Source organism: Octopus bimaculoides, chromosome 3 (genome assembly GCF_046866305.1).
Source record: "Octopus bimaculoides isolate indiv1 chromosome 3, ASM4686630v1, whole genome shotgun sequence".
Lineage (NCBI taxonomy): Eukaryota > Metazoa > Mollusca > Cephalopoda > Octopoda > Octopodidae > Octopus > Octopus bimaculoides.
Genome location: NC_142930.1, coordinates 103,015,246 through 103,037,745, shown reverse-complemented (window position 1 = coordinate 103,037,745; position 22,500 = coordinate 103,015,246).

The window sequence follows — 22,500 nt, the reverse complement described above, 5'->3', positions numbered from 1 at the left end:
AATACTAAGATCTTTGTTCAATGTAAACAGAAAGAAACAATTTGTCCTCATACACAGTTGCACACACGAACAAAGAGTAACACAAGGATATATTTAGTGAAGAAATGCAAGGTACAAACATCACAGAAAACGAGAGAGGGATGTGTATACAGAAATGGCTGTGAAAATATATGAACAAATTTCAATGAATATACATCAGATGAAAAATGACATATATGTGAATATATATTGCGTGCACACGTACACACACACAAACACGCGAACACGCACGCACGCACGTGCACACACACACACAAACACGCGAACACGCACGCACGCGCATACACACACACACACACACGCACGCACACACACACACGCATGTATGTATATATGCGCGCATGCATATGCAAGAATTCTCAGCATAATACGGATTATGCGTCCCTGAAAACCTGCTACAACGCGGAGAGTCATATAATAATATAATTATAAAGTGATAATGCGTTCTGACGGATTTTTCCGGAAAATGAAAAGGGGAAAAACATGTCCACTATTATAAGTGAAAATAACGTCTATTAGATAATGTCTACAATATGTATGGTGGAGGCGCAATGGCTCAGTGGTTAGGGCAGCGGACTCGCGGTCACAGGATCGCGGTTTCGATTCTCAGACCGGGTGTTGTGAGTGTTTATTGAGCGAAAATACCTAAAGCTCCACGAGGCTCCGGCAGGGGATGGTGGCGAACCCTGCTGTACTCTTTCACCACAACTTTCTCTCACTCTTACTTCCTGTTACTGTTGTGCCTGTAATTCAAAGGGCCAGCCTTGTCACACTGTGTCACGCTTAATATCCCCGAGAACTACGTTAAGGGTACATGTGTCTGTGGAGTGCTCAGCCACTTGCACGTTAATTTCACGAGCAGGCTGTTCCGTTGATCGGATCAACTGAAACCCTCGACGTTGTAAGCGACGGAGTGCCAACAACAACCGGCAACATGTACTTGTGAGGCGTATAGCATCCAAAATAGTTTGTAGCTTTAGAGCATAACCACTTTGTGGAACTCAATGTGGAAATTAAGCTCATGGTAAACTCCTTTTATAATTTTCATGTTACGTTTATTCTTATTGTTGGTATTAGTGAAAATTTGCAGACCTTCCTGTTTTGCAGTCAATTTTAGTGAAACTGGTGGAATTTCTGTTTTCACATCTGTATTTTTGGTTTTCTCTTCTAACAGCAAAAACTCCTCGTTAGATAAACATTCTCTGCAGAACACTAGTGACAATCACATTTTCCTCTATGGCTACTTGAAACCCTGCGTTATTTGCAAGTATCATATTATCTTTCCGAATTTAACGTAGACTTTCTGCTTATGGAAAACTTGTTAAGTCATGGATACAACCTGGCCATCTGTTTTGCCAAGAACCATACAAATTTGAACGTTTCATTTCATCTCATGACTCAGCAATGTTATCCAAAGCATCCATTAAACTGCATTTCTGCTAGGAATCTGTTGTTATAGATTATATTCTTTATCAATTACTTTTTGATAAGTTGTTTTGAGAGTTCTCAAATATTATGCCTTGAAGTTAACTATCACGCCTTGGTTCATCGGCTGGTGCGAAAAAGTTGAATTTTTGAGGATATATTCAGCTCACATTATCAGAAATTCACTAAGTTGCTGAATGCGTTTTTTTTGGGGTTTTTATTTTAATATGGAACAATGCCATATTGAACTATGATGTATGGCACTGTTTCTTTCTAAAACGGTGCAAAAGATGACTGAATTTGTCTACGTGAAAAGCTCTTAGTCATTCATGCCTTCTTGTTTGGATGCCAAATTAAAGGCAAATTGAAATTTGAGTAAGCCTTGAAACCACTTGGATTTTCAGAGTAGCAGACAACGAGACGCTTTCATATCACTAATGAAGTTTCTTTCCAGAATAAAGTCAAACATTTTCTGAAAGCTTTAAATCCTTGTATTGGTTTTTCTTCTCGAGACTTAAAAGTTCCTCTAGATTTTGGCTGGAGAGTAAAACTTTACCCAAAGTAGCTTTCCTCAACTTCCACCACGGCCTTAAGACGTCTCCGAAACCTCATGCATGTGATCCGCACTGTGTTCTTGGGAAGATGTTCGAACACAATATTGACCTTGGCACCCAGCTTTGCTTTGGCATTGCAGGCAAGGTTGTTGGCATCTTTCTTAACTGTGCTCCACATATAGTAATCGATGGGAATAGAATAGGGGGATTAGAAAGCTAGAAATTAGGGATGGAGAAGTCTTAGAAATTCTCCGACAACGATTTCTGATACTTTCTGCTAATATGGTAAACAGCTGAATCCTCATGCCTCACATATTGCCTTCCATCAGTAACCCTCTCCAACAACAGTTTAACCACATTCTCCTGCAGCTTCACATAGCTTTCTTGATTAAGCCCAAGGCCTTGTTCAAAGACGTAGGGTGGCATGACATCACTCACTCTGGAGACACACCCAAACAACATCACAGTCTTCGGGAACTTAGTTTCTACGATGTCTATGTCACGTGTAGCAGCCTTTACAATATTCACAAAGCATTGGGAAGCAGTCATGAAGTGTTTTCTTTTAAAAACAAACTAGCGCAAATCGTCATGATACAACTCTTTCACTATTCAGATGGTTTCCAGTATTTCATGCCAGCTGAATGTAAACTGACCTTTTCTCAACTACAATTTTAATCGTTATACTTTCCAACATCGTTCAATGTTCGTTCTCCTAATACATCAAGTTTTTCTTTAAAGAAAGAGATATACAAAATCGTCAAATTGCTCCCCAACACTCCTCTGTACATAATAGTAGCTTTCATATCAGCAGCAACATTTCACCAGTCATTTTACGTCCTACAAATTCAAATGATTCATAAACATTTTAAACAAGCCTTTAGTCACCAGGGAAGTTCTTTTAAATTAGAACTTTTAACAACATGGTTTCTGCAAACCGTCATTAAAATAACTAAATATTTTAATTGCCATCATACATACGGCACAATGCTCCCAGTTTGATTAAGGATCCATACACGTAACAGTTATTTCATTTGAATCATCACGTTAGATCTTTGAAAGCACTAAAGACTTGGTAGTTAACATAACCGTTGCTATATTGCTACGCATTTTTCTCATTTTAGACCATAATAATATAAATATTTCGGCTAAGAGGATAATGCTTTACTCCCTCTTCACGCCGTTTGAAAACAATTATTCATTTTCACTTGATAACTTCTTTCCAGATATTTTGAGCTGTTCGTAAATCCAATAGCAGCGGTTATCAACAATTATCCTCCCTAAATAAGTAGTGAAGAATGGCAATATTTATATTCAGATATGTCTATGTATGTATTGTGATTATAGTTTCCAGATTTCTTAGCCTTAGCTAAATCACCGGACATCAGCTTAGTGTATAAAAATAACGTGTACCAGATTGAATCAAAAGTGTTTTCGTGTTTCAAGATTTAATTAATAATTCTAATCAATTACATACGTAAAGTATTTATTCATTAAAATATAGCCCACCATATTTTATTGTCTATTGCCACCGTTGTGTCAGAACTCAATTCCACGCTTATAACATTTGGCTGAATCCGTTTTCAGCCTCGTGCACGTTCTTAAACTCCGTCCGTACAAAAAACATAAAATGGTGATATTGTTATGGTGCAAGGTTAGGACTGTAGTGTGAGGCATCACTTCCATGCCCTCAAGTTCCACATGCTTTCGATTGGTCACATTGGCGGCGTATGCTGGGGCATTGTCATACTGTATGAGTGCGCGTCTTCGATTGACCAATGCCGGGAAGCTGCTTTCAAAGCATCATATATTCGCTACAGTTGTTGAGCTTATAGGTTATTGTTCAGAGTATGATCATCTGGCACAAACTTAAAATTGAACATCCACTCGAAAGTGGAACACCAACACATGAAGCACACATAACCTTCTGTTCAAGCAGCCCTGATTTGACAACAGGATTTGAATCCTGGCCGCAACGAAGCCACTGATTTCTCTTATTGGGATAACGAAAATAGTTCCATTTTTCATCCTCAGTTATAAATTTGATGACAAACTGGCATTTCAATTATTTGCAAATGTTGGTACGTCGTAATGTAAATAATGTATATAATTCCTCGTCTCTTAAATATAGAACTGTAATATTAGTATATAATATTAAATTACTTAGTAAATTTACTATCAGTAAGTCCAATTTGTAGTTATCTTGCGAAAAATAAATTTTGTAAACTTATTCCTTTCTGAGATTTCATTTACTTATTTGTATTAGTTCTTTTGAAGACATTTGCCAAGATGTTCAACTATTTAGGAAACTTGCTATATAGCTGGAATATCTTTCAATAATACTGACAGCTTCATATCTAAATACATCGTAAATAAATATATAAGTTCTAAATTTTCTTCGTTTCGCATTATGACAAACATTGCCATATTTGTTTTGTTTTGTTTTTTTTATTTTTTCATTAGTTATAATTTTAGAGTCTCATCATACTAGTATGATTAAGATTGCAGACATTTCTAATTAACAGAAAATAAACTTTTACACCTATCAATCAAAATAAGAAGGAAAATTAAACATCTATATTATTCGTTTGAAATTGAAGTTTTACACCTCTGCCTACACACAATTTTTCACCATATATTCTAGTTTGTCTATGCAGTAATTAAACGACTCAGCCATGCTTATGTTCTAAATACGTTTCTTCTATATTGCAATTAGTTAGATCTTCTGCTATATATAGTTTAAAACACCTATCTTTTACAATGTCAGTAAAGGCGTATATATATGATAAATCAGCCAGATTTCTCGTATAATACAACCTAACACCTTAACAAAGGACGCACGAAATAATATAATACTAGATAGTCAAATAAGAAAATGGGAAAGATATAAAATCGACACACATCAGCCAGTAAGCATTCCATTATATTAAATAAAAAACATGTGTTTAATTGGTACAAGTAAACAAATTAAATCAGCCAATAAATTCGTAAATATAAAGCGACAATCTAGAAAAGATTTCGAAGCGCTTTACAGATACATGTAAGTGGAACAGTTAAAACATGCAAAATAGACTTAAAGTTCGATATATAACAATTACGCTGTGTAACAATGTCTTTTGTCCTTTGGGTAACAAGTATTATTTCCTATTTGCTTGCCTGTGGAAAGTAGGTAAAATGGCTATGATGCTCCCCAACTACTCTTCCTCATGATCAGAGATGCACGCATTGTCAGCCACTAAGGGGCATGTTCAAGCGGTAAAGGTCAAGCAACTGACACGCAAATTTGTGGCATTGACCAGAATTTTTGCTATAAAGATATTACTGCTTCAGCAACTCAGTGCTGAATCTGTCTGAAATGAAATGGGAAAACTATTAATCTCCAGGTCACAAAAGCAAAGTTTGAAGGGAACTGCAGTCATTTCTTTTGATTTGTGTATAGAAGCAAATTCGAAGTAACACTTACCAACCCAAACACCACAAAATAAAAAAAAATGTTACGCATTGTTCTAGTCCTTGTTATTTAAATTCCGATGAAGAATATTTGTCTTTGTTAGAAAACAACATGCGCATGCACGCACACATACATGTTGTATATACATAGATACATAAATACATACATACATACATACATATATGTATATATATATATATATATATATATATATATATATATATATATATATGTATATATATGTATATATATGTGTGTGTGTGTGTGTGTGTGTGTGTGTGTGTGTGTGTGTGTGTGTGTGTGTGTGTGTGAGTTAGTGGTTAAGAAACTCATCTAAGGGATATTGAATATCCAATATACTACTGTATGTGTACCTACATATTTTTAACCAAGTGCTTACTATTGCATGGCAATAATGCAATTGAATACTAGCTATGGGTGGGGGTAAATTGGAAATTTACCCACGATTTATAAGTCAAATAAGAAAATGGGAAAGATATAAAATCGACACACATCAGCCAGTAACCATTCCATTATATTAAATAACAAACATGTGTTTAATCGGTACAAGTAAACAAATTAAATCAGCCAATAAATTCGTAAACAGGTATATAGAGAGAGATGAATGAATAAAATAGATGAGTGGAAAGATACAAATCCCTTGCGGCCGTTTCTACAATGAGGCCTCTGAATCTTCCAAGTCATCCTCATCACGTCAGAGATATACAGAGATGAACAAACATTGGACAGAGATTGGATTATGGTTGATCCTCAAGGCTTCTGCGGAGTGTACAAATGTTAGGAAACTAACATGTGGGAAATTCAGTTTGAATAATAGAGTAAGGTAAGATAGAATAAAATAGGTAAAAAAATTTTTAAATAATGTAATAGAGATGGTAAGGAAAGGTAAGAACTTATTATAATCCATGGTATTGTATCCTGTGTTAAGTAAATAAAGTCACTCTCAGGAGATATATCCGTAGGCTGTGGCTTACATCGTGTTTTCATTATACTGGGGGAAATAGTGAAGGTAGTATGTTATGTGGTCGGTTTAATTGTATGGCCCATGTTACAGGGGTCCAAAGTTAGAGGCTAACTGCTATTTAATGGATATAACATTATGAAAGTAGTTGGCAGAAATAACTTAAATTGAACCTGTTAGGGGAAAATTAATATATAAGTACATTAATGAAAGAAGAACTGGGTAAAACCTTAGTGTGATGTTAACATCGCACTAAGGAATACAATCATCGTATAAACTCGCAGAGATACATACACACATACACATACAGATGTATATATATATTTGCATTAAATGAGGATGCAAAGAAAGAGGTCTGGAGATGCCACTACGATAGATTGCTTAATAAAGAGAATGAATGGGAGAAAGAGAGCCTGCCGTATGTCGACCCAATAGAGGGACCAGCTATCCGAGTTGATAGTACCAGGGTAGATAAAGCAATTAAGAGTATGAAGACCGGGAAAGCCCCCGGCCCATCAGGAATCACTGCAGAGATGCTCAAAATATCTGGCAGTGTTGGCTATAGCCTAGTCACCCGTATTACGAACCAGGTGATACACGAAGGAGTCATACCCAATGACTGGTGTAGCAGCATCATAGTCAACTGCTACAAAGGTAAAGGTGACGCTTTAGATACAAATAATTACAGAGGCATCAAGCTGTTAGATCAGGTTATGAAAGTTACAGAGAGGGTCATAGCCCAACTAATTAGGGAGCGAATCAATTTAGATGAGATGCAGTTTGGGTTCGTGCCAGGTAAAAGCACTACTGATGCCTTATTTCTAGTGAGACAGTTGCAGGAGAAATACCTAGCTAAGGATAAACCTCTGTACCTGGCTTTCGTTGACATGGAGAAAGCCTTTGACAGGGTCCCCCGATCCCTTATCTGGTGGTCAATGAGGAAACTTGGGATAGAAGAATGGTTAGTGAGAGCTGTGCAAGCCATGTACAGAGATGCTGCCAGTAAGGTGAGGGTTGGAAATGAGTACAGCAATGAATTCCGGGTAGAGGTAGGGGTCCACCAAGGTTCCGTCCTCAGCCCCCTCTTATTTATCATAGTCCTCCAGGCAATCATAGAGGAGTTCAAGACAGGTTGCACCTGGGAGCTCCTCTATGCTGATGACCTTGCCCTAATTGCGGAGTCACTATCAGAACTAGAGGAGAAGTTTCAGGTGTGGAAGCAAGGTCTAGAATTGAAGGGCCTTAGAGTCAACCCAGCTAAAACCAAAATCCTAATAAGTAGGAAGGTAGATAAAACACAAACCCCTTCAGGTAGATGGCCCTGCTCAGTATGTAGAAAAGGAATAGGTAGTAACTCTATAAGATGTACCCGGTGCAAGCTATGGACACATAAGAGGTGCAGCAACATCAAAGGCAGGTTAACTAGCAAGTTAGTTTTTGTTTGTGGCAGATGTTCAGGTGCAATAAAGACTGTAAACAAACAGGAAACAACTTCTATCTCATTCCAGGGTGAAAAACTAGAGGTAGTCGATAGCTTCCGCTATCTGGGCGACCAAGTTAGTAGTGGGGGTGGGTGCGCTGAAAGTGTAGCTGCTAAAATAAGAATAGCCTGGGCAAAGTTTAGAGAGCTCTTACCCCTGCTGGCGACAAAGGGACTCTCACTCAGAGTAAAAGGCAGACTGTATGACGCATGCGTACGAACAGCCATGCTACATGGCAGTGAAACATGGGCTGTAACTGCCGAGGACATACGTAAGCTCGCACGGAATGAAGCCAGTATGCTCCGTTGGATGTGTAATGTCAATGTGAATACCCGTCAGAGTGTAAGTATCTTGAGAGAAAAGCTGAACATTAGAAGCATCAGTTGTGGCGTGCAAGAGAGACGATTGCGCTGGTATGGACATGTGGTGAGAATGGATGATGATAGCTACGTGAAAAAGTGCCACACCCTAACAGTTGAGGGAACCCGTGGAAGAGGTAGGCCCAGGAAGACCTGGGCTGAGGTGATGAGGCAAGACCTTCGTACATTGGGCCTCACCGAGGCGATGACTACTGACCGAGACCTTTGGAAATGTGCTGTGCGTGAGAAGACCCGGCAAGCCAAGTAAGATCGTTGCCAGTGCCCCTGGACTGGTTCTTGTGCGGGTGGCACATGAGATGCACCATTTTGAGCGTGGCCGTTGCCAGTACCGCCTGACTGGCTCCCGTAGGATTTTCGAGCGAGATCGTTGCCAGTGCCCCTGGACTGGCTTGTGCGGGTGGCACATAAAAGACACCATTTCGAGCGTGGCCGTTTTCGTGCGGGTAACACGTAAAAGCACCCACTACACTCTCTGAGTGGTTGGCGTTAGGAAGGGCATCCAGCTGTAGAAACTCTGCCAAATTAGACTGGAGCCTGGTGTTGCCATCCGGTTTCACCAGTCCTCAGTCAAATCGTCCAACCCATGCCACCATGGAAAACGGACGTTAAACGACGATGATGATGATGATGATGATGATGTGTGTGTGTGAGCGTATGTATGTATATATATATACATATATATATATATATATATATATATATATACCCTCATAAATACATGCATGCGTATGATTGAACGCTAATATATGTATTTGTTTACTCATATTCTTATATCATATGTCTGAGTACACAAATATAATCCCATTATGACATACATTTATAATCACACCTGCATATAATATATTTGGTCTGACAATGTGTGCCTCTGTTGTTGCAATACCACTTCACTTGTGTCATTAATTAGTTTACTGACAAAAGAAAAACATGAATGCTTCTTATTGTTGTTTTCGCTCACTTTAAGTCTGAAAGCTTACGTTTATTAATGAATCCTTAAATGTACTCATTTAACACGACTTCTATATAGAAAAGTAGTCAATTCCGTTTATTTATAGAAACATTTTCTATACTGCTTCTTCTACAGTTTAGTCTGTGTCTGAAAATAGACTTAGATCATACACGTAGCAAAATAACACGAATCAACAAGAGTACCTTGATATAATCACTCACTCTGCTAAAATTAGCTGCTATATCTCCCTCACATCGCACCTTACCGACTTAAACTGCAAAATCAATTTGCATTATATAATCCTACGTATAATATAGTTGAAAAAATTCTGGAAAGTCACGACAAGAACACATTGGATATGGGTTTACTATTCCAGCGTGTTGCGCTTTTGCTATTCTAGGAGTAAGTGGGGAACATTAAGCAAGGCAGTGGATGTACTTTAACCTGCTGGAAATATCCAACTTTCCCATCACACACACTCATCGATCTTGAGAAACGGATAATGTATGCTACGTTTTGTTGACACTCCGTCGCTTACGACAACGAGGGTTCCAGTTGATCCGATCAATGGAACAGCCTGCTCGTGAAATTAACGTGCAAGTGACTGAGCACTCCACAGACACGTGTACACTTAACGTAGTTCTCGGGGTTATTCAGCGTGACACAGAGTAACAAGGCCGGCCTTTGAATTCCAGGCACAACAGAAACAGGAAGTAAGAGTGAGAAAGCTGTGTGTTAGAACATAAGTTGTGATGAAAGAGTACAGCAGGGTTCGCCACCATCCCTGCCGGAGCCTCGTGGAGCTTTAGGTGTTTTCGCTCAATAAACACTCACAGCGCCCGGTCTGGGAATCGAAACCGCAATCCCATGACCGCGAGTCCCCTACCCTAATAACTGGGCCATTGCGCCTCCGTGGTATGCTACGTATACAACATCTAAAGTATGAGATAATCACAGATAAACTATCTTTAATCATAGACCTACTTGATTAGGGACTAAGGAGCACTTCGTCGGTTACGATCAACGGAACAGCTTGCTCGTGAAATTAACGTGCAAGTGACTGAGCAAGCCACAGACACGTGTACCCCTAACGTAGTTCTCATGGAGATTCAGCGTGACACAGAGTGTTACAAGGCCGGCCCTTTGAAATACAGGTACTACTCATTTTTACCAGCTGAGTGAACTGGAGCAACGTAAAATAAAGTGTCTTGCTCAAGGACACAACGCGTCGCCAGAAATTGAACTCACTACCTTACGATCGTGAGCCGAATGCCCTAACCACTAAGCCACACGCCTTCACTTGATTAGGGACTGACTTCATATCATACATCAGCGACAGTGTTGAAGCTGACGACAACGGAATAAAAGACAACAAACACTACTGCAACAGACTGAGCTAGGAAAATCGTTACTACATGGGGTAAAATTCTTAGTGGCATTTCTTTCGTTCTCTTTTCTGATTTCAAATTACGATGAGGTTAAATCTACCTTTCATCCTTTTGATCTCAATAAAATAAGTAATATTTGAACACTTGAGTTGATGTATTCAACTCACCCTTTCCCTTTAAAATTGCTAGCATTCTGCTAAAATTAGCAAGATTTATTATTGTTGTTTTTGTTGATGATGATGATGCTGTTTTGTAAAGAATCATGTACAGAACAGTGGAGGTGTCCTGCATATATGAATTAGATTTAATGGGTGGAAGGGAAAATGTCTGTAACGAAATATACACTTCTATGTCATGGCTTATAGAGTAAGAATATCTTCATTAATCCAGCTAGTTATAAGACTGAAGTCTATGAAGTATTTCTTCACGCATCACTTATTTAATGATTTCGATGTTCCGCATGAATGTGTTTAATAGATTTTTAAACACTTAATAAGGAGCCACAATTCCTCGCCAGAGGATTTGGAGTTTCTTTCCGTGTGTTTATATGTTTTTATGTTTATGTTTTTGATGTGTGGCTGGTATTTCACTCATTATTTATTTTCAGATGTATTTAGTGTACACGCACACAGACACAAACACACTCATATACAGAGGCAGAGAGAGAGAGAGAGAGAGAGAGAGAGAGAGAGAGAGAGGGGGAGAGGCATTTATGTATTGTACGTATGCATATCTATTATACATCTATGTTTATGTGTGTGTACGTGTGCGTATTTGCGTATGTATATATGTATGTATGTATATATATATATATATATATATATATATATATATATATATATACATATATATATGTAGATATATATATATGTATGTATATATATATATATGTGTGTATGTATACATATGTATATATATATATATATATATATATATATATATATATATATATATATATATATATATATATATATATGTAGATATATATATGTATGTATATATATATATATATATATGTGTGTATGTATACATATGTATATATATATATATATATTTGTATATATATATATATATATATATATGTATATATATATATATATATATATATATATATATATATATATATATATATATATATATATATATATATATATATATATATATTCCAGTGTATATGTGTATGTATTGCATACGTTTACTCTCTTGTTTTGTTTTTTTTACATGATTTAGTACATTTTTGTTTATTTTTCTTGAGCTGGTTGTTTAGTTACCGAAGTTTATTCATGTTGAATAATTGCTTGAAATCTTGATCGGATCAGATATTAATTCTTTTGATAACAAAATTGTCGATAAAAATAATAGCAACAACATGAATAATAATAATAATAATAATAATAATAATAATAATAATAATAATAATAATAATAATAATAATAATAATAATAATAATAATAATAATAATAATAATAATAATGATAATAATAATAATAATTAATCACCACAAAAATATTTATCATTATTTTTATTATTAATTTTACAATACTTATTAATGTTAGCGGTCTTTCACATTAAAGCTGAACCGAATCTTTCATCTATTTCAGTAGCAAAACAATCAGTTATCTCCCTTAATTCTACTATTTCCTGTACAATTTTATTATTCACAAAAATATTGTATCGCTAGGAGTGTGATAGTGTGTGACTTATGTGTGTGTACGTGTATTCATGTCTGTGTGTGTGTGTGTTTGGTAAGCCTGAGTACGTATGTGTGTGCACACGCGTGTGTTCGTGCGCGTGTGTGTGCCTGTGGGCCTCTTTCCGCATATATGCGTATGTGAATGTTAATATTTATATATTAATTATAACGAGATCAAAACAGTTTGTTTTGGCTGGCGCCTTATTTTCTGTGCTGATCGGTGTTCAATTTATGCGTGTGTGTGTATATATGTGTATTTATGCAAAGGTTATAGATAGAAACAGAGTGTGGGATGGAGGGCTGTATGTGTGTATATTCATGCATAAGTAAGAACTCGGCTATGATTCAGGTAGTAGAACGATCTCTTTGTTATCAGAAGGTTCAGGTTCAATCTCTCCTCACCTCACAGCGGCTTTGATCCAGACATTGAATGAAAAACTAAATAGACGTAAATTGGGGAGTTCTTCGGATGGAGTATATCTATAAGTCAAAGAGCAAATTTTATCAACACTGCGAATCATGTCCTTGTCATCTGAGAATTATTTTAAAGTGTACATGTGTCTGTTAAATACTCTGCCACATATATTATAATGTAATTTAAGACAGTATAGTGTGATTTGAGGGAGAAACGAGTGATATTTCTAACTGATCAAGCGATCACGTACAAGTTCTTGTTAACGTTGGTGACGCCTACCGCCATTTTGTTTTAGAGAAGCGAATTTGAAAGCGGAAAGAGACTGCAGTGGATTCTCAGGAATTAAAATCATGTAAATTCGCCCAGTGTCCTTGTATACATTTTAGGTAATGTTGAAAATTTATTAAAATATAATGAACCTGGTATGAGGAATACTGAACGGTAAAGGATTACGTTCAAATGATTTGTGTGTGTAACTCATTCGATTTTCTCTTATAACTATTTTTTACTTCTTTAATGAGATCGGAGACGACTTCAACGATATAACATACATTATACTGTCTATGGATTTAATGACAGTTTGAATATTCCTATTACGTTATAGGTTGAATTCTTGTCAGTATTTATCCTAAATTTTATTTCTTTATTTTCAAAATATTCCATTAACTGCTGTATTATCAGGTGTATATTCCCAAACCTAATTTATTTTAAAATTGTTTTCCTCTTAAATCGTATTCTGCGTTTGTTTAATACTGAATATGGCTGCAAAATACTATAGTCTGTTTCTTGAAATAGTAGGATTAGCATTTGGATAATGTCATAAAGTGTTATATGGAAGTAAAATGGCAGAGAGAGATATGGTTTTAGAATATAATCATGGGGTAATGATTTTTATTTATTAGAGTACCGAGCTGGAATTGTATTTTACCAGATCCATTCAAGTGAAAATTATTTCCTTGATTCCTAACAAACTGCAGATATGGCAGCTATAAAATATATCTACAAAGTAACATTTGCACATGAATATATTGCTTGAAATATTTCATTTTATTCACTGCAGTCGGCTCCGCAACAATTCAGTTCTGAGTATATTAGATTATAATCAGTTGCTCTTACCCGGAACAAATACTTTCCCTTTAACGATAACCAAGCACATTATCCAGCTCTATTTCTATCAATTGTCCTGATTCGCTTATTATTATTATTATTATTATTATTATTATTATTATTATTATTATTATTATTATTATTATTTCTCGAGCATCTTATTCTCACTGTATGTTATTACTGCACTACTGAGCGCAAATCTCTGCACTATGGCTTATAAGCAGTGTTTTATTTTCGTTTTCTATATTCTATTGCAAAGGAAACTTGGCATAATATGTATACAATGCCTAGTAAAGCTGTATATTATGAATACTTGTAAGTCATGGGGGTTCATTTATGTATTTGATTGTTTTTAATCACTATCATGATTCTAAATATTTTATGGATGGTTTTTTCTTTACAAACTCCATGTTCTGGTTATTTCCATTTTCAAACCTTCATATTTAGATAATTTCTCTACTTTTGTTTGAGACACCTTATCCTTTATCATCTGTTGGTACTAAAGCTGGGATGAAAAGACACTGTTTTAGCAACATTAACCGATTGCCGTTCCATCCATGTTAGTATAGAATGGCATTCACTAGAGTATGTTCATTTTACGATTCTTTATTACCAAGATTATTATTATTATTATTATTATTATTATTATTATTATTATTATTATTATTATTATTATTATCATCATCATCATCATCATCATCATCATCATCATTATTATTATTATTATTATTATTATTATTATTATTATTATTATCATTATTATTATTATTAATTATCAGAGGTTTTGTTGCAGCTCCTGGAGTCTTGCATGCGTAGCGGACTTACCACCTGTTGCTTACCGTACCATTATATTCTCTCTTTACAACTATCGAATATTTTCCTGATTATTCTGGCCGTGCCAAGGGGGAAAACCTTTTGTAACATTTCTACTGGGAACTCTATTCCAATTTATTTTTTATAGTCCTCTTGAGGCCTTCTGAGACTGTTCCCAACGACCCAACAATAATTGGCGCTATCTTCACTATTTTCATTTTCCATAGCCGGGCTATTTCGTACTTAAGAGGGTTGTATCTATCTTTTCACCTTCATTCTTGACTATTCGTTGTTCAAAGGAGCATGTAACATCAACTATATAGCATATGTGGGGCCCGCACCTGGTTCACCACCACTAGGTCCGGTCTGTTATGCTCCATTTGATCTGTTTGCTAGTCTCCGACTCTGCCACTCTGTTGTTTGTGCTCATATCACGTCTTTCTTCTTTTTAGACCCTATCTTTCTTACACGTTCCAGTGTAGTACTTTCACTACTTGGTCGTGTCGCCACAACTGGTAGTAGTTTTGCGTAAGTCTCAGGCATTCGTTTGTGATACGGGCAATGGTTTCATCCACTCTATTGAGGTTGCGGCACTGCGGAAACACTTGCTCATTCCTAAAGTTCACTTACTAATTCCTCAGGTTGACCCATTCGTGACCAGTCTCTTTTGTTAGGGTCCCTTTCATCAGCCAATCCCACCTCTTTTTTCCAGCAACTTTTGTTTGTGATTGTGTCGTCCTGCTTTGCGTAATTCTTCTTCATGACCTTTCTGTATTTCTTCTTTTGTTTCCCCTTTTTCTCTGCTTCTCAATACTCCATCGTTCCTAACTGTCACTAGCAAGGTTTCCTTACTTTGGTCTAGATATCTCATTAGAATGTCGAGTTCGATACGTATGCAGTCTTTCACACTTATCACTCACCTTCAACCATTTGCTCTCTTCACGTATAGGTGATCAGTGTCTGCACGTGGATGATTGGCTCCATGCATTGTTAGGAGGTTTCTTGACTTCCTATCCATCTGCTTTCGCTCCTCAACTGTCAACTTCAGGATTCCAGCGCCATACCGAACAACTGCAATTGCGTGTGTGTTTATTGCCGAAATTATCTTTCTGGCATTCGGTTTTGAAGCAATATTTTTCTCACTCGCCGCAGGTACTCTCTCTTTGTGATTCCCTTCATTGTGGTGTTTGATTCCATCTGCGTCAAGTATTCTCCAGTATTCATGGCTACATTGAGATTTAATTGCCTGCATCATTTCCCCACTTGGCAATCATATGCCTTCTGTCCTGGCAAGCTTTCCTCGTCCCCTCACCATCGTAGCACATTTTCAGAGACTAAACTCCATCTTAGTATCATTAGAGAAAATCCTCACAGACTGGGCTAAGCTGTCCAATTCTGCCTCAGGTTTCGTGAATAGCTTCAGGTCGTCCATGAATAGCAAGTGGTTTAGTTTTCCTTTAACTCTTCCCAGATCATATCTCAATTTTGTTTTCTATAGTATTTCACTCAAGTATACCCCGCACGAATATCAATGGGGACACACTGTTTCCCTAGAAGATTCCTCTCTTTATTTTCACCTCCCCTCGTATTTGCTTCCCTGCTGCCAATTCCGTTCTCCAGTATTCCATGCTATTCCATATAAGGCTTTTTATATTCTCTGCTACTCCATACATTTCCATTGTTTTTATTATACCTTTCTGAGTAGCAGCCCACTTCGTTCCAAGTATCTGTACATCCACCAACCAAAGCACCTGGCATTAGTTTCCACATTAGCGGAAAGCATGTTGTTGTTCAAAAGTTCGGTGGAATATTTCCCTTTTCAGAATCCTTGGTATATAATGGGTATTGAGTAGTAGTAGTAGTAGTAGTAGTAGTAGTAGTAGTAGTAGTAGTAGTAGTAGTAGTAGTAGTTGTGTTTCACAGAACAATATCGTAGAGGAATGTAACGAAAATTGATTTGTCCATAACCAGTGGATAAGTTTACGCTTTTCATTTAGACCTACAGAACTTTGCGGTGGATTCGTACAGATTGAAGTTAAACTATTTCCTAGGTATGCCCTATCTTCACATTTACTCTTATTGTTCAATCCATTTTGTAAGATTGGTACTTATAGCTCCCGAGGCTCCAAAAGTAACATATACAACTCTCACCTTCTTCAATGACCACAATCCTTTTATTTTCTAATTCAAATCATCATATCTAACGCAGTTGTCTATTCTTTTCGATAGTCAGCCATCACATGAGCATGTGATTAGACCAGTTTCTTTCCTCCTTACTCATAACTACTACATCCAGCTTTTGATGTTAAACTCTATGATCACATTGGATCGTTATATTCCACTTTATTTTTATCTTGTCATTCCCAATTCCTACTCCAGAGGTTTGATCGTGTAATGTCTTTACTCCATTTGATACATACTTGCCACGCGGCTCCAATAAATCATTCTTTCAAAATTATCGTATTTTCTTTTGTATTCTTTTTTGGACCATCTTGGCACACTCATTCTCAATGTGCCATACAGTCTCACTTGTCACTTTCTACTGTATTGTTGATCCTACTTTTGGTGTAATTTGTCCTAAGTCCTTGTTTAGTTGCAGCACAGATAAGAGATTCTCCTTCTGGCCTCACGTTTCTCTTCCTTAACCAGTGTCACTGTCCATCGTCATCAGTATTCCTGCTCACATTGCTCATAGATATATTTTTCTCATTTTCTGTTAACTTTCATCCTCCACTTTTTGTTCTCTGCACACACATGTCTCCATGCAAGTATCTGTCCTGACTATGCCAAATGGTCTCACCTGAACCAGAAAGGGTTCTATGGTTCCCTTGATATACCACAACAAGCTATTTTCTTCAGTGCATATACAACATTATTAAATAATAGAAGGTTGATCTTTTGTTGTTTTCTCTTACATTCATATCCAGATTTTACTTTTCTCAATAGCAATATTAAAGTAATATTATATCAAACAAGAAAAAGCGATGCACTAACTCATTGAAAGATCCCTCTTTTGATTCTTGCCGTTCCTAGCTTCTGTTCATATGATGTGAGCTCAGTCTTCCAGCTTTTCATGCCTTTTACCAAACAACTCCTGATATTCTTTGCAATATCCAACATGTTCAATAATTCAATGATCGATGAATGTAGTATCATGTCATAGGCCTTGCGGTTATCTATCGAAGTTACTACAAAATTTGTCTTCATTCGCGTACAATATTTCGTTATTTTCTCTAAGAGTAGCTGGTCTTTAGATCCCCAAATATCTTTTTTGTGGCATCCTGTCAGCTTCTTTATCCATGAGGCCCAGCAGCTTTCCATTAATTCATCTTCCTTCTTACGTGTTGCACACTTCCATTTTCAATTCTAATTTTCTTTTGGGGAATCCCGAATGCATATAGGCACACCTCTGATACTATTTAAGTGGAGTCTTCCCACTTCTATTTACTGTAGCTGGGCTGCTCCCAACTGTTAATTACAGACACGACTGTTTCTCTGAAAATAACGCAAAAGTCGTCACAGCCTTTTATTAACTGAGAAACATGACTTAAATTGCGCACTTCGGTAGAGTAGCCTTTCTTATATTGTAATACCTTCCCGCTTCTTATTCATTACTGGCATATGATGTTCCAAACAGTTCTTCCCGAGGAGAGGTGGAGAACGTCCGACTTCTTCTCAAGGCCACAGGTTGTTAACGGAGATAACACAATCTACAAGTGGAATGTGCACAATAGAGAAAGGCGATTAAAGAAGGGATAGCAACATTGAAGAACAGCCATACACTAGATCACCAACTGTGACTACTGATACAAATTTCTGGTGAGTGAACGAAATAATGCACAGACATCCCACCCACGGCAAAATTTGCAGAAAATTTGGACTGTGGTTAGAAATCACTACAGAAGATGGTGAAGAAATTGGGTAATGGAAAATGTGTGATAACTCGATACAGCGTTGTCGACACCCGATCTGAATGACAGAAGAGTCATTGTTCGCTCTAGTCTATCAGAAGCATTCGAAGCCAGTGGTGATAAGCGTTAATTCAAGCTAGTGACAGAGGGGGAAACGTAGAATTATATTTAGGAACCGGAAATTAAAATTTATTTCATGGAATGATGTCCGTTCTCTTCAACAGTGCCCAAGAGGTTCAAGCGCCAAAGATTTGCACAGGAATCATGGTAACTGATTTGGGAAGTGACAGGGATGACATTCTTGATTTTCTGGTATGTGGCTATATCGTGAACAGCAAATGGTACACGGATACACTGAAAAACGTTAGAGAATCCATTAGGAGGAAAGGACAGAAAAAGGATAATCTGATATCAAACGACATTCACCATGACAACGCATCCTTGGTAATATATCAGTCAATTGGCAAATCGCATACATCATTTTCCCCACCATTGTCGCAACACAGATCTGGTGCCCTCTTCTTCAATTTTCAACTATTCAGTTCGATGAAGGGTAGTCGTCGGGAACACAAATTTGATGACACAGATTTAACTGTGAAGGTTTGAGAATAACAGTGCACATCTGAATTATTTTCAAATAAGATTTGAGCGTTGGCTTTAACAATGACGCAAAGAGCAATCGATGATGAGTAATACATTTGCATAAATAAGGATCCTCTCTACAAATATATGCGTTATTTTATAAGTGAATAAAATGTTATATCCACTTTTGCATTACTTCCCGTAAAGACTTCGTGTATGTATGTATGTATGTACGGATGGATGAGTGGATGGATGGATTGATGGATGGATCGATCTATCGGTCGATCGATGGATATCTATCATTATAACTATGTACCTATGTATCGATCTATATAGAATAAGTATATATTATTATACTCACATGCACTATCGCACACGCACATAGACACACACACACATATATACAATAAATAATTTTTATAAAGTCTTCTTTTATACTTAGTAAAAGTGTATATATATATATATATATATATATATATATATATATATATATATATATATATATATATATATTTTAAACAGTTGCAGCGTGCAAGGTGTTTATGTGCCATTTAAAAGACCGCGACCTGTTCACTGACAAAATTCCATGCAGCACGGAATTTTGTCAGTAAACAGGTCGCGGAATCGACGAAAATATTTTGGCAAATTAAATTTAGAAGTTGAAGTGAATCTAACAGTTTTTGTGTTTCTTAATAGCTTATAGGACACCTTATACGCTGCAATTGTTTCGTTCCAGCACACGATTTCAGATCAGATCACCTGCTATGCAAGTACATCTCCTTAATATATATATATATATATATATATATATATATATTCATATAATAGAAATGTTACAAAAACGAAATAGAAACTACATGCGGAAATGTAAGGGGAAAATAAGAAGAAAAATAAGCGAAAATGCACGTTGGAAATCAAAAATGTAAAGGCTTTTTATGAAAAGTAACGATAGATATATATAATTAGATGAAGTGAGGTAGGAATAAAAGTAATAAAGCCATCATTGTGAGTTGTTAAGGAAATTCAAAAGCAGACTAGTTACGAGGTATTGCCTCTTATCAATGTAGAGCAGCCGAACCCACCAGGTGTCTCTGTATATATATATATATATATATATATATATATATATATATATATATATATATAAATACATTTACACCTCTACAATTATGCTTTGTATATGAATGAATGGAGTTTCGGCTAAATAAAGTTGAAAAAAATGGTTATCATTTTTATTATTAAGGTTGTGATCTACCAGAATCGTTAGCAATCAATGGGAAATGATAAGCAGCATTTCGTTCGTCTTTATGTTGTGAGTTCAAATTCTGCCGGAGTTGATTTCGCTTTCATCATTTCGGGGCCGATAACACGAGAGCTAGTTGAACACTAGGATCGATGTTATTGACTTACTCCCTCCCTGGTACAAGATCAAATTGTTGATCTTGTGCCAGAATTTGGAGCCATTATTATTGTTGTTATGATGATTATTAAGGAGACAACTTGGCTGAGTCGTTAACGGAAAATGCTTAGAAGTATTTTGCCCATCTCTTTATGTTCCGAGTTCAATTGCCAGCAAGGTCGATTTGTACCTTTTTTCTGGGATCATTGTAATTAACTAGCCGTATTCCCTACCCCACAAAATTTCAGGCCTTGTCCCCACAGTAGGAAGGATTATTATTATTGTAATTTATAAATTCTATAGTGTATTGTGGTAATTGTTTATGCAAAGATTTTATTACCTTTGAAATGTATAAATCATAAATATATTTTTTACTCAACAGGAAAAAAAAAACATCTGCTTTACAGAATTTCTTGCAACATTCATAAATCTTTTACAAAAGGATAATGGAAATATCTTAACCTCTGCGAGAATGTATGCCGTTTCCTTTTTTATTTATTTGTGCAAACAAATTTACATTTTTCAAAAATGATCACTCTTTTCTGCTTATAAATCCCTAGACTTTTTTTCTTTTTACATTTTTCCACCCGTGGTATTAAATTGATAAGCATTTATCATAAAGTATTAGATATTTTATATCAAAATTTTGTAACTTTTATTCTATGACTGGAATCCTAAAATAATGGTTATTTTTAATCCAAGATATTCCCGTACCAATCTATCGTAAATCTATTGTTAGAAACCAAACAATAAATGTATACTTATATTTGCTTAAATTAACCCCAAACATAGACTGCTCCATTCATGATATTTATACAAATATATTCCACTTCATGGCGCCAATCTTTTAACCTTACGTCATTTGACGCTGCTTTCACTCGGCATTTAACATTCTATTTTGCTTTCTCGAATGTAAAACGCCGACACTTCAGCATACATATTAAATCAACTGATTCAATAAAAACCAATAGGCATAATTTTTTATGTATTTATTTATTCTTTCCAACAACTCGACATCAATGTGTTTTTTCAAGAAACTCTGATTTGGTTTGGGTTATGCTATATTCGTCAGAATTTTATTATCTGGTCGATAGTTTTCAAAGAAATTCGGACCTAACGTTTATTTCATCACATACTTGTCAAATAAAAATGTTATTGGTCAAAGTCCGTGCAGAGGACAGAAAACGGAATCTCATACAGCTGATTCAACATGTCACTGTTGAATTTACTCATAAAGGAATACCGTAGGACTGAACTTCTAGATTCAAGTGACCCATGAATGATATTCTTACCAACTAATATTTCATTCCTCGTTTGTTGAGTTTTTGTAGAATATCTCCCTAAATAGCTATGCCATTTCATGCCTTGACCTTTAAGTAATAGGAGAATACAGGCACTATCTACTGCCGACAGACATTCATGAAATTTCGAGATGCACACACTAACAAATACGTGTATTGAAATGAACGTCTTAGTGCCGGTTCTAGTTATTTTGTGGGTGTCTAACTTGAAATTCTACCGAGGTCGACATTCATTTTCATCCTTTCTTAGTCTATAGAATAAGTACCAGTTGAGTACTGAGGTCGATGCAATCAATTTATCCCGCCACTGAAATTTCTGGTGATGTGCCAAATTTGAAACCAATATTCATTTACAATTTTGGACATTGGGCTATACAGCAATACCATATAAAAATTCGGTATTACAGTACAGCCCTTGTCAAAAAGAAACAAATAGAAACAATAAATGTTAACATTTATATTGGTACTCATGTGTATTTGAATCTAGAACATGTTTCATCATTCTCCTATTTCTTAAATTGCTAAACTACAATATCTAACGTAAAACAACTGAAACGAGGTGCTCACGCTCGCATATGCGCACAAAAAACATGTACGTATGTATGTGTATATATATATATATATATATATATATAT